We start from the raw sequence: 13072 nt of genomic DNA on the forward strand, positions 1-13072 counted from the left end.
CGAGGGGTAGAAGAGGCGAATGGTTTGGGAGGATGATAGATATCAAGATACCGATGAAGAAGTGACACAAGGGAAGAGTACGTGTTGATGTGCTCGGAGCTATGACATAGATGATATTGCAGATAAGATATATATGTCTGTCCATCAAATGATCGTATGGAACGTACATTGCTGGATGACAATGAAGTGGACTGGGCTTGTAGTGGTCTAACAACCCCATACGTAATCCATATAGGATAATGGTCGCTGGTGTAGGTATCTGAGAGTCGTGACCACGTAAGTATAGGGGTCAAGATGGAGCGACAGAATGTTAAATCAACTGCACTAGGTAGGGATCCAGGTACAGTGAGGCGAGTGGGGGATCCATCATTAAGAATAGTTAGGTCATGCTGCTGTGACGCTGTGAGGAGATATGAGCCTCGTGAGGTATCACTAATGCCACCCCAAGCTGTATGGTGCAGATTGAAGTCCCCGAAGATGATAACATGTGATAAATGATGAAATTGTTGGAAAAAGCGAGACCAACTCGAACTCGAAATATAAATATCAGGGGGGCAATAAAGGTTAATAAGATGTAGTTGCCGATAAGAAATGGTGACAATAAAAGTATGTGAAATGTAATACTGTATAGGTAATGATTGATATGAGATCGTAGAATGAATAAGAAATGCCGCCCCTCCATACCCTGGGCCATCATACCGTACAAGATCGTATCCTGGAAGTAGAAAATTTGTTTGTTCGGAAAACCATGTTTCCTGTAAAGCAGTAACGTGCATGAGTTTCATTAATAATTAACTGAATATCACTCTTCTTATGCAGGACACTCCTAGCATTCCATTGGACGATATTGATCATATAAAGAAAAAATATCACTTAGCCGGTCACGTAATTGGTAAATAACATGCTGTAGAGAAGGGTGACCGCCTACTGCTTGCAGTAGTAGGATAAGAATTTTATGGATGTCCTGTTGTAGGTCGTCTTTTTGGCGATAAATGGGACGTTGTGGCTGGTCAGAAGATGGAAGGGGGGAAATTACATTTGCTAAAGAAGCCGGGAATTGCGGCTGTGAAAGGGGGGGGTGGGGGGGTGGGGGAGTATTAATGTTCATAGGCACATTAAGTGAATGAGGGGTATCCCGAAGGATAGCCATGTATGCAGCTCGATCATACTCCTGAGCGGGTTGCGGTCTGGGCGATTGAGTAATAATCTGAATAAATTTTCGTTTTCTCGGATTTGAAATAGGAGGAGGGGAATGTTCAGCAGCAAGGGGGGGAAATTGTTGGGGGTGTTGCGCAGGGCAGTAGCTAGGTGGTGAAATCTTGGACTTGGCCTCAAGAAAAGATACATGCTCGGTGCTCATTATTTTCTTAATAAGCTGTTGTTGTTTGTGCTCAGGGCATGACTCATGTCCTGTGGGATGGTCCCCATTACAATGAGCACATTTGGTATACTGCTCCGTACACTTATCCATAGCATGCGACAAGGTGCATTTCCCGCATCGGAATGTTTGCGAACGACACTGTCGGACTGTATGGCCGTATCGCTGGCATTTTTTACAAATTATGGGATTAAAGATAAACGGTTCCACCTCCAGAAAGACACTATATAGAGATACATAACGTGGCAACTGCTGAGATCGAAAAACTACTTTTACTGATCCAGTAGGAATGTATTCGATAGCCTCATTAACAACCGCTTTACGTTTTAATCGCTGGACAGATTTAACAATGTAGTCAGATTTGAGATGTTGGAGTATAGATTCCTCAGTCAAATTTTTATCAACCCCTCTTATGATACCAACACGGAATATGCTTGTGCTTGGAATATATGCCCGTGCACAAATAGATTCTAATAACGGGTGACTCAAAAATTTATTTGCTTGGGTAGCATGCTCAAATTGCACCTGAAGACGATTTCTGCCCTTACGTATGATGGATTATACTGGTAGATTTTGATCATAAAATAAACAACCTAAGGTCATAGGATGCAGCTCTCCAACATTTTTGTCCGTTCCAGATTCTACTAGAACAATGTAAGGACCAGAATCTTCTCGAGTGTATTCATCCAAACTATTCGGAGATGTTGACTTTTGAGTATTCTGAGTGGTTTGTTTGTTACGTATTGGATCTTGAGAACTTTGATTATTAGATTGACTATTTAGAGAAATATCGTCCATTTCCACCTCAATCTCCTTTTCAACTGGTAACTTGGAGATATCCAGAAGGGACCTCCCATTAGTGATGGGACATTTGATTCATTTTACTGAATCGATTCATTTGATTCCGTTCACGTTACTGAATCGATACAGTGATCCGATTCACGGCACATTTGTCACCGCTCCTACTGCATCCGTGTAGTATGTGCTGGTAAGACAGCAGCAACAGCATTCAGTGCTCGCAGCTGCCATCTGGTCTTCATACTACGAACTCCTTTCTTAGCAAAAAATGCTAGTCACTCTTAATACATCGAAGGTTTCCGGCGACGCAGGGTGGGAAAGGCTAGGATTAGGAAGGTAGCAGCCCTGGCCTGAATTAAGGTACAGTCCCAGCATTTCCTGGTGTGAAAATGGGGAAACTACGGTAAACCATCTTAACGGCTGCCGACGGTGGGATTCGAACCCACCATCCCCCGAATGCAAGCGCATAGCTACGCGATACTAACCGCACGACACCTCGCTCAGTCATTTTTGAAAATATGTATTTTTCTATCAGCTGAGGATTTTTTAAATTGTCATATTTTGTATAGGCTACTCGAGATGTACAGTAGCCTGCTGGTTCATTATTGTTTCTGTCCACATATGATTGAAGTCTTGTGCAACGATGTGACATATGAACTGAGAGAATACTGAGCCGATCTTCCCAACATAAAACGGGTACTTTTGAGTGGTCATGAGCATGACTCACAGTCATAGGGCAGGCTAAAGTAGAGTTTAATTGTCAAATGTCAACTAAGTTATAATACTAAGATTCATTAAACTAATAAATAGTATAACCTAATAGCCTACCTACTTACTAGCTACTTCAGAATTATGTTTTGACTACCTTTTTAACACTGCAAATAAATCCATCTATTATGTAAACCTCCCTGTAAGAAGAGGAGAGTGATTGCAAATGGGTATTATTTTCAAATGAGCTGAGCTCGAGAGGCCATTATAGCATACGATTCTTTCAGTGTGCTGTACCATGGCTCACTCACTGTATGTCTCGCTGCAGCGGAAGCTCGGCTCTCGGCCAGTGTCCAACTGTCCAGTGTGCTGATAAGGAACCGTGTATCTTGTGTCTCACTGAGCCGTGCTCGTTCACGATTCTTTCGGTGTGCCATGGCTCACTGTATGTCTCGCTGTAACGGAAGCTCAGCTCTCCGCCGCGTGTCCAGTGAGCCGATAAGGAGCCGTGTGTATCTTGTGTCTCACTGAGCCGCGCTCGTTCACAATTCTTTCGATGTGTCATGATTCACTGTCTCGCTGCAGCGGAAGCTCGGCTCCCCAACGTCCAGTGAGTGCGCCACTCAGTACTGTCCGCTGGGAGTAAGCTGAATCGTGTGCCGTGAGCTCGCCGTTCCTGTGAATCGATTCACTCGGACACTTGAATGAATCGATACACTGCTTCGAATCATGCATTCAGTAGCCAACACTACCTCCCATCACTGGCGGCAGCCATCACACGCTAACTTGACAAGACACAAAACACGAACAAACTCCTCGCGACCACCAAGTAAATACCGTGCACACTGTACAACCGAACTGATTCAAAGCACAGCGTAGACTGACATTTCATGTTTAACTAATGGCAATATATCACCTGAAGAGTTGCAGTCTCTCTGACATCTGGTAGAGCAGAACACAACATTGAAATTGTCATGCAGGCAACCTAACTGGCATAAAAACAAAATTTCTGTGCACAGTAGCTGCTGTCTTGCTCACATTTGCTGTGATGTTTATTATGGAGAAGAAATATGCAGGACTTTGTAACCTGATCAATGGTACTTGATATGCCATTTTTCTATCAACCACCATTTTTATTATTTCTTCAAATGGGCCAATTAAGGACCATGATGTTAAACTTTTCTCCTTGGAGAGGGACTTTATATTTGCCCAATACTCGCGCATTCTCTGGCTATGCTTCTCTCTTCTTTCCTTTGTTCAAAGGGCGCCTCTTTTTCTCCATGATGGTCTGTCCTGAAATCTCTTTTGTTTGATTATTCTTCTGAGAGGTACTCGGTTTTTGATGTTGTTTTCAGTTACTCCCAGTTCCTGCATGTCTTTCTTCACTTCTGTTAGCCATGGTGTCCCTATCTTTCTGTTTGTCCAGTAGTAGAGGAGCTGATAGGTCATCCTAGTTGGGTTCATCATCGTGACATGTCCATAGAAGGTCAGACGCTCTTCCTGGCTATGTTTGTAATTTTTTCAGTACAACTGTATAGCTCCTGGTTAGGTCGCCTTCTGTACTCGTCATCTACTTTGATCGGTCCTAGTATCTTTCTCAAGATCTTCCTCTCTTGGACCTCCAGTTTGTCCAACAATCCTTTCCTTTCCATTATTATTATTATTATTATTATTAATTTTTTTTTTTTTTTTTTTGCAAGTTGCTTTACATTGCACCGACACAGACAGGTCTTATGGCGACGATAGGGCAGGAAAGGGCTAGGAGTGGGAAGGAAGCGTCCGTGACCTTAATTAAGGTACAGCCCCAGCAATTGCTTGGTGTGAAAATGGGAAACCACGGAAAACCATCTTCAGGGCTGCAGACAGTGGGGTTCGAACTCACTATCTCCCGAATACTGGCTGCACTTAAGCGACTGCAGCTATCGAGCTCTGTATTTTTATTATTATTAATGCTGTATCTACCCATCTATACCCGGAAAAATAACTGCCCTTCTGAATACAAAATCCATCCTCCTCCTTTGAATGCCCTTTTCTATTGAAGGCCAGGTCTGCTTGGAACATTTCGCCATCTCCTCTTGTCTTCCCACAACTTCTCCCTAGTCACTCTTGCCCAGTCTTCTCATCTTCTCTGTACGCACTGTTCCACTCCTTTTACCCACCTATCTCCTGGTCTTCCTCTCAGTCATTTTCCTGTTATATCCATTTCATTCACCCTCCTCGGTATCCTTTCCTCCGTCATTCTTTTCATGTGTCCGGACCATCTAAGTCTAGATGCCTCTATCCTGTTCTGTAGAAGTTCTTCTTTTACTGTATCTCTAACCTTCTCGTTTCTCATCTTATCCATTCTTGTCACTCCTATCCTGCTTCTCTGAAATTTCATTCACTTGCATGTATCCTAGTTACGGCTCTCTGACTCATTACCAAAGTTTCTACTGCATATGTCAGAATAGGTACATAGTACGTCCAGTATATTACTCTTTTGCTTCTCTGACGGACATCCTTTCTCCAAACCAGGCTTCTGAAACTTTTCAGGAATGCTCCTGCTTGTCTTCCACACTCGTTTTTTTTTTTAAAAATTTTTCCACTTTACTCAATGATACTTCCCAGGAACTTGAAATTCTCTACCTTCCTAAGCTGTTCCCCTCAAGCATTATCCTCTCGTAGGTCTCTCCTTCTTTCTAGTTGTGGTCACTATCTTGCTCTTTTTGGCATTCCATATTGTTTCACCTCTTCCCATGCATTTCACTGTTCCTGGATATCCTCTTCTTATTCTCCCCAGACTAACAAGTCATCTGCAAACATCATCGCTTTCATTTTTCCTTCCCCAATTTTCCTTGCCACTTTGGTCATTAGCCCATCCATTACCACAATAAAGAAAAAAGGTGACAGAACACTTCCTTGTCTTAATCCACCTTTTTGCTCAAACCAGTCTGTTCTCTCTCCTCCTACTTTCACACAACTGACACTCCCATGGTACATCTCCCTCACTCTTTCTATTGTCTGCTTCTCGACACCTTTTATCTGTAAGGCTTCCCATACCTTTCTGCACACATGATCATATGCTTTCTCAGAGTCCAAGAAGGCCATCAGTAAATCTTTATCCCACTCATAATGATGCTCTTGTAAACTGTCTTACTGCGAATATAAGGTCTACTGTGGACCATCCTGATCTGAAGCCATACTGCTCCTCTCTTCCACCCTCTTTCTGATTCTATTCTCCAGAATCATCTCAAACACCTTTGCACAGTAACATATTAATGTGACTCCTCTATATCAACTGTATCGCACAAAAGGACAGCTACGGCATACTTACAGATCTTGGTGTTAACGTCCCATCATTGCGGTAATTTGAGGAAGTACTGTACCGTACTGGAAAAGCGATCGGTGATGAACTTGCATAAGGGACCATCTTAACATCGCATTTGGGTGGTATTGTTTAGAGAATCCTTGGAAATCATAAAGCAGAGTGTGTCCACAACAATTGGAAGGAGACAGAGTGCATTTCGGCAGCTCTACTTGAAGACGGAATGAGTTTTGTCAAATGTTCATACTTGCAAAACATCTACATTATGTCCAAGTTTACCGGTACTTGTTTATTTTTTTTTTTAACTTTTTTCGAGTGTATCGCCGAACAGGTTTTTAGCACTTCCCTCAGGGCACTGTATAGTCGCTGGAGCTTTGAGGCAAGTAGTATTGAACTGTAGAAGTATTGTAAAGAAAGGAATAGAATTAAGTAACTTAATAGATATATATTTACCAGATATTGTAATTGGAGTTGAATCTTGGTTGAGAAATGATATAATGGATGCAGAAATTTTCTCACGGAATTGGAGTATGTGATAAATATCATTGTTAATCCGTATTGAAGATACTGAATGTATGATGCTAAAGGGTTTATTGTGTCACCTATTCAATACATTATAATGTACTTGCATAAGGGACCATTATAATGTATTGAATAGGTGACACAATAAACCCTTTAGCATCCTACTGGAGTGTGTATCGTAGAGATAGGATAGGAATGGTGGGAGGGGGAGTATTCATTCTGGTGAAAGAAGAATTTGTAAGCTATGGAAAAGTTAAAGATGAGAAACATGAAATTCTAAGTGTGAGGCTCATTTCTAAAGATAATAGGCAACTTGATTTCTTTGGAGTGTACAGACCGGGAAAGGGTAGTGCTGACACGGATTCAAAATTTTTTGATAAGATAATCAGCTGTATGGGAAATGACATGGAAAGGAATGTGATTGTAGCGGGAGATCTTAATTTACCAAATGTCAATTGGGAAGGAAATGCGAATGACAGGAAGCATGACCAACAAATGGCAAATAAGCTAATATGAGAAGGACAGCTGGTTCAGAAACTAACGGAATCAACTTGAGGGGAAAATATCCTGGACGTGGTTCTGAGAAAACCAGATGAGTTATATAGAGAAACCGAAGTAATGGATGATATTAGTGATCACGAAGCTGTTTTTTTCGTAGTTAAAAATAACTGTACTGAGCTCGATAGCTGCAGTCGCTTAAGTGCGGCCTGTATCCAGTATTCGGGAGATAGTAGGCTCGAGCCCAACTGTCGGCAGTCCTGAAGATGGTTTTCCATGGTTTCCCATTTTCACACCAGGCAAATGCTGGGACTACCTTAATTAAGGCCACGGCCGCTTCCCTCCCACTCCTAGCCATTTCCTATCCCATCGTCGCCGTAAGACCTATCTGTGTCGGTGCGACGTAAAGCCAATTGTAAAAAAATAATAATAATAAATGTGATAGAAAGGAAGGTTTTAAAAGTAGGACTGTTAGGCAATACCATATGGGAAGTATTAAAATTTAAATATGATAACAATGATATTTACAATAAGATACAAAAGATGAAAACTAGAAAAGCGACTGGAATTGATAAGATTTCTGGGGATATACTAAAGATAATGGGTTGGGATATAGCACCATATTCTGAAGTACTTACTTGATTATTGTTTGGTTGAAGGAGCTATACCAAATGAATGGAGAGTTGCTATAGAAGCCCCTGTATATAAAGGGAAGGGTGATAAGCTGAAAATTACAGGCGAGTAAGTTTGACATGCTTTGCATGTAAGCTTTGGGAAGGCATTCTTTCTGATTACATTAGACATGTTCGCGAAATTAATAACTGGTTCGATAAAAGGCAATTCGATTTTAGAAAAGGTTATTCTACTGAAGCTCAACTTGTAGGATTCCAGCAAGATATAGCAGATAATTTGGATTCTGGAGGTCAAATGGACTATCGCGATTGACCTGTCTAAAGCTTTGATAGGGTGGATCATGGGATACTACTGGCAAAAATGAGTGCAATTGGACTAGACAAAAGAGTGACTGAATGGGTTGCTATATTTCTAGAAAATAGATTAGAGTAGGCGAAGCTTTATCTGACCCTGTAATAATTAAGAGCGGAATTCCTCAAGACAGTATTATTGGACCTTTATGTTTTCTTATATATATAAATGATTTGTGTAAAGGAGTGGAATCTGAGGTAAGGCTTTTTATGATGATGTTATTCTCTATAGAGTAATAAATAAGTTACAAGATTGTGAGCAACTGCAAAATGACCTCAATAAAGTTGTGAGATGGACAGTAGGCCATGGTATGATGATAAACGGGTTTAAAAGTCACGTTGAGAATTTCACAAATAGGAAAATTCCTCTGAGTTCTAATTACTGTGTTGATGGGGTGAAAAGTTCCTTTTGGAGATCATTGTAAGTATCTGTCTGGGTGTTAATATAAGGAAAGATCTTCATTGGGGTAATCACATAAATAGGATTGTAAATAAAGGATACAGATCTCTGCACATAGTTATGAGGGTGTTTAGGGGTTGTAGTAAGTATGTAAAGGAGAGGGCTTATAAGTCTCTGGTAAGACCCCAACTAGAGTATGGTTCCAGTGTATGGGACCCTCACCAGTATTATTTGATTCGAGAAGTGGGGAAAATCCAATGAAAAGCAGCTCGATTTGTTCTGGGTGATTCCCGACAAAAGAGTAGCATTACAAAAATGTTGCAAAGTTTGGGCTGGGAAGAACTGGGGGAAAGGAAACGAGCTGATTGACTGAATGGTATGTAAAATTCTAAATTCCCATGGAGGGAACTGGATATTTTTCACCAATAGAGCATGTCAAAAATGTATCAAAAACATATCAGATGTAAGGCTTTTCAGGCGTTTGCTCTATTAACCAGCGTTTCATCTTAGGTCTGACACTAGACTCATCAGAGTGGGATGTGTCAGTCTCTACCCACTGTCGCTGGGGTGTATGCAGGTGAACTTATCAGAAGCCCTTATACGAGGCACAGTCTGATAACTGCATATGGGAGATAAATCTACATAATGGAATTGTTGCCCGCCTAGCAATTCCGAATGGAAAATTCTAAATTCCAATGGAGGAATTAGATATTTTTCACCAATAGAGCATGTCAAAAATGTATCAAAAACAAATCAGATGTAAGGCTTTTCAGGGTGTTTGCTCTATTAACCAGCGTTTCGTCTTAGGTCTGACACTAGACTCATCAGAGTGGGATGTGTCAGTCCCTACCCACTGATGTTGGGGTGTATGCAGGTGAACGTGCGTGTGCGTGCAAAAAGTTTTCATTCCCCACCCTGAAGGGGTGGGGCAAGCCACCTGAAGGGTTACGCCCTCCCTCTGGCCGAGAGCTTGGGCGGGGAGGAGGAGAAGTGTGGAAATTGGGAGGTGGGAAAAGGCGATGTGAAGAATGCTGGATGGAAAAGGAAAGGCCTTGTGGCTAAGGGGGCTTTAGTATTATGATGAGTTTTTTTATTGTTTCCATTAAATTAAAATACAGAGATGCAACATGAATGATACAGAGCAGAGATATAGCCTAATGATTTATGAGAGTAGGCTAGGGAAAAGGTGTAAGGCAAAGGTATTGTAGAATGAGGAGAAGTTGGTGAGGGAAGTAAGAAGAAGGCGGAGTAGATCAGGGGTTGGTGGAGAGGGGGAGGAATAGGATGGCAGGGGTGGGACAGTAGGTGATCAAAGATGTGGACTAGGTGAGACAGAAGGAGGGTCAGGCCGGGGACGACGGCGAGGTGTGTTAGGACGGTGCAGGGGTTGTGGGGGAGAATGCGAAGGTTCCAAACGATGATGGTGGGGAATGAAAACTTTTCGCACGCACGTTCACCCGCATACACCCCAGCGTCAGTGGGTAGGGACTGCCACATCCCACTCTGATAAGTCTAGTGTCAGACCTAAGACGAAACGCTGGTTAATAGAGCAAACGCCTGAAAAGCCTTATATCTGATATGTTTTTGATACATGAGTGGTATGTTCCGAGCTGTCAGCAGAGAAATGGCGTGGAATGACATTAGTAGACGAATAAGTTTGAGTGGCGTCTTTAAAAGTAGGAAAGATCACAATATGACAATAAAGTTGGAATACAAGAGGACAAATTGGGGCAAATATTCATTTATAGGAAGGGGAGTTAGGGATTGGAATAACTTACCAAGGAAGATGTTCAATAAATTTCCAATGTCATTGAAATCATTTAAGAAAAGACTAGGAAAGCAACAGATAGGAAATCTGCCACCTGGGCAACTGCCCTAATTGCAGATCAGTATTGATTGATTGATTGATTGATTGATTGATTGATTGATTGATTGATTGAAATTTCTCCTTCTTAAGTAACACAAATTTAGTATTTTAATATTATCGTTTACAGTTATGTTATAGAGACCAGAACAGATGTTGCATCTTACATACTGGACATAAAATCATGGGAGGTTTTGGGATTGCCTATTACTGTTTTGGTCCTAATATAAGATTGGGAATTTCACGCTTTGTGTTAAAATGTTATAAAAACTGCAGTTTTTTTTTCCCCCGCTTGTTACATTTAAAAACTTAGTGTCATTTCGCAGTCGTACTGACCTGTACAGCGAGCACGCTTTCCAGCTGAGTCAAGGTCGTGAATAACCGTAATTTCGGAGGTGTTGATGATATTTTTTCTCTTTCCAATTTGATTGTGATTAGTGACGAGCAGAATTGAATATAAATGCATTTGAAAACTTGAGGATCGATACTTACATTCAAAACCATATTCTCGAGGTCAACACAACCTTTAAAAAGTCGATGTAGGACTAATTTACGTGGTAAAAGATTTCCATAAACTGACTACGAACAGTATACCGATGATCAAATTACAATGGATGATTAAAAAAAGGGATTTCGCCATAATGTTGGGCACTTTTGTATCTAATGTGCTTTATTTTATTAGAGTCCGACTCATTGGCTGAATGGTCAGCATACTGGCCTTCTGTTCAGAGGTTCGTGGGTTCACTTGCCGGCCGGGTCGGGGATTTTAACCTTAATTGGTTAATTCCAATGGCTCGGAGGCTGGGTGTGTGTGGCGTATTCATCATTAGATATCATCCTAGGTAGGGCCCTCATCTTCACAGACATGCAGGTCGCCTAATAGGCCGTCTACTACCAAACGACCTGCACCAGGCCTCTGCGGAGGCCATACGCCATTATTATTATTATTTTATTAGAGAATTAAAAACTACTTGTGGTCGATTGTTGTTTGGCTGATCAAAGTTGTTGAACTGAAAGAGTTTTCAGAGGAAACTGACTAAGTTTTTCCGGTAAAACTGAATGTAAAGTTTTGAGATTTTTAAGTCGCATACCGGTAATTAATGTTTGAAGTCAGCCCTGTGGTCTAACTTGCCTATCTCTCACCTGGAGGGCCCGGGTTCGATTCCCGGCCAGGTCAGGCATTTTTACCTGGATATGAGGGCTGGTTCCAGGTTCACTCATTACACAATTACCTTTAATTGAGGAGTTATTTAATGGTGAGATGGCAACCCCGGTCTAGAGAGGATTTGTCACACTGACCATGCATCACCTCGTAATCTGCAGGACTTTGGACCGAGCAGCGGTTGTTTGGTAGGCGGAGGGCCCATTGGGGCTGTAGTTTGGTTTGGTTTGGTTTGGTTTGGTTTAGGGGTATTTATAAGATTATAAGTATACATATTTCTCTTTTGTGATGTTTAGCCAAATTGTTGATGGTTCATTCATTCCCGGATTTTCCGTTTTCCCATGTTGTACATTTTTTTTTTCTTTTCTTGTGTTCCCTCCAAAAGTGGAGAATCGAGGTTCCACTGTAATAACATCATTACCAGCACTTCATCATGTATTCTTCTGTTTTATAGAAGCAGCTATTCGGCAGAAGATTTTTCAAAGCTGTGGTAAATGAACTGAAGGGACTAATATCTTTAATCTTATTTGGAAGCTTATTATATAATCTGATTCCAACTCTTGTGCTCGATAAAAATATTTCTTGTTCACGTCTAGTAATTGTGATTGTCAAAATTCTTTCTGAAGAAGTGATCTTTTTTTTTCACGTGTAGAATGCAGTGCATGATGTAGGCCTATATGCTTGGTACTGGGAGTATCCTTAGTCTCTTGAATAATGGTCGCAATGATCTAACCTGTTACGTCTTGATATAATTCTGATAGCTCGTTTCTATTTTCAAAAAATAACGTCAAGATTTGATTTTGTAGCAGCCCCAGAGACCAATAGCATAAGAGATGACTGAATGGAAATATTCAAAATATGCTATTCTAACATATTCTTCACTACAGTTATTAGACACTATCCTTAAGGCAAAGCAAACACAACTCAAAAGACTTCCCTTTCTTTTTAATATGACAATCCCATCTTAATTTTTCATCCATATGGACACCTAACAATTTTGTGGTGAACGTATTTTCAATTGCATTTGCATTTAATATAAGGGGGTATTTTTTTGCATTTTTGTCATGGTAGCTAGATAACTTGAATCCTGTGTATAGGGTCTATTTTTAGGTTCAATGTTAATTTTATTTTTCCTGAACTATGATTCTAATCTAGACAGGACTGCATTTTCTGCAATTTCTATAGGCATGGGGTCAGGATTATTAATAATTATGTTTGTATCATCAGCATACAGAACTGCATTTTCTACTTGATTATTGTGAGAAAGATGATTAACGTAGATCAAGAAAAGATCAGGCCCCAAAATACTATCCTGTGGAATACTTAAGTCTATGTTTTTCACCTGAAAGTGATATGTGTAATAAAATTTCAACAAACTGGGATCATTTATCCACTATGATCTAAACCAGTCATTAACAATTCATCTAACCCCAGTCTGATATAATGTGTGGAACA

Source organism: Anabrus simplex, chromosome 7 (assembly GCF_040414725.1).
Source record: "Anabrus simplex isolate iqAnaSimp1 chromosome 7, ASM4041472v1, whole genome shotgun sequence".
NCBI lineage: Eukaryota > Metazoa > Arthropoda > Insecta > Orthoptera > Tettigoniidae > Anabrus > Anabrus simplex.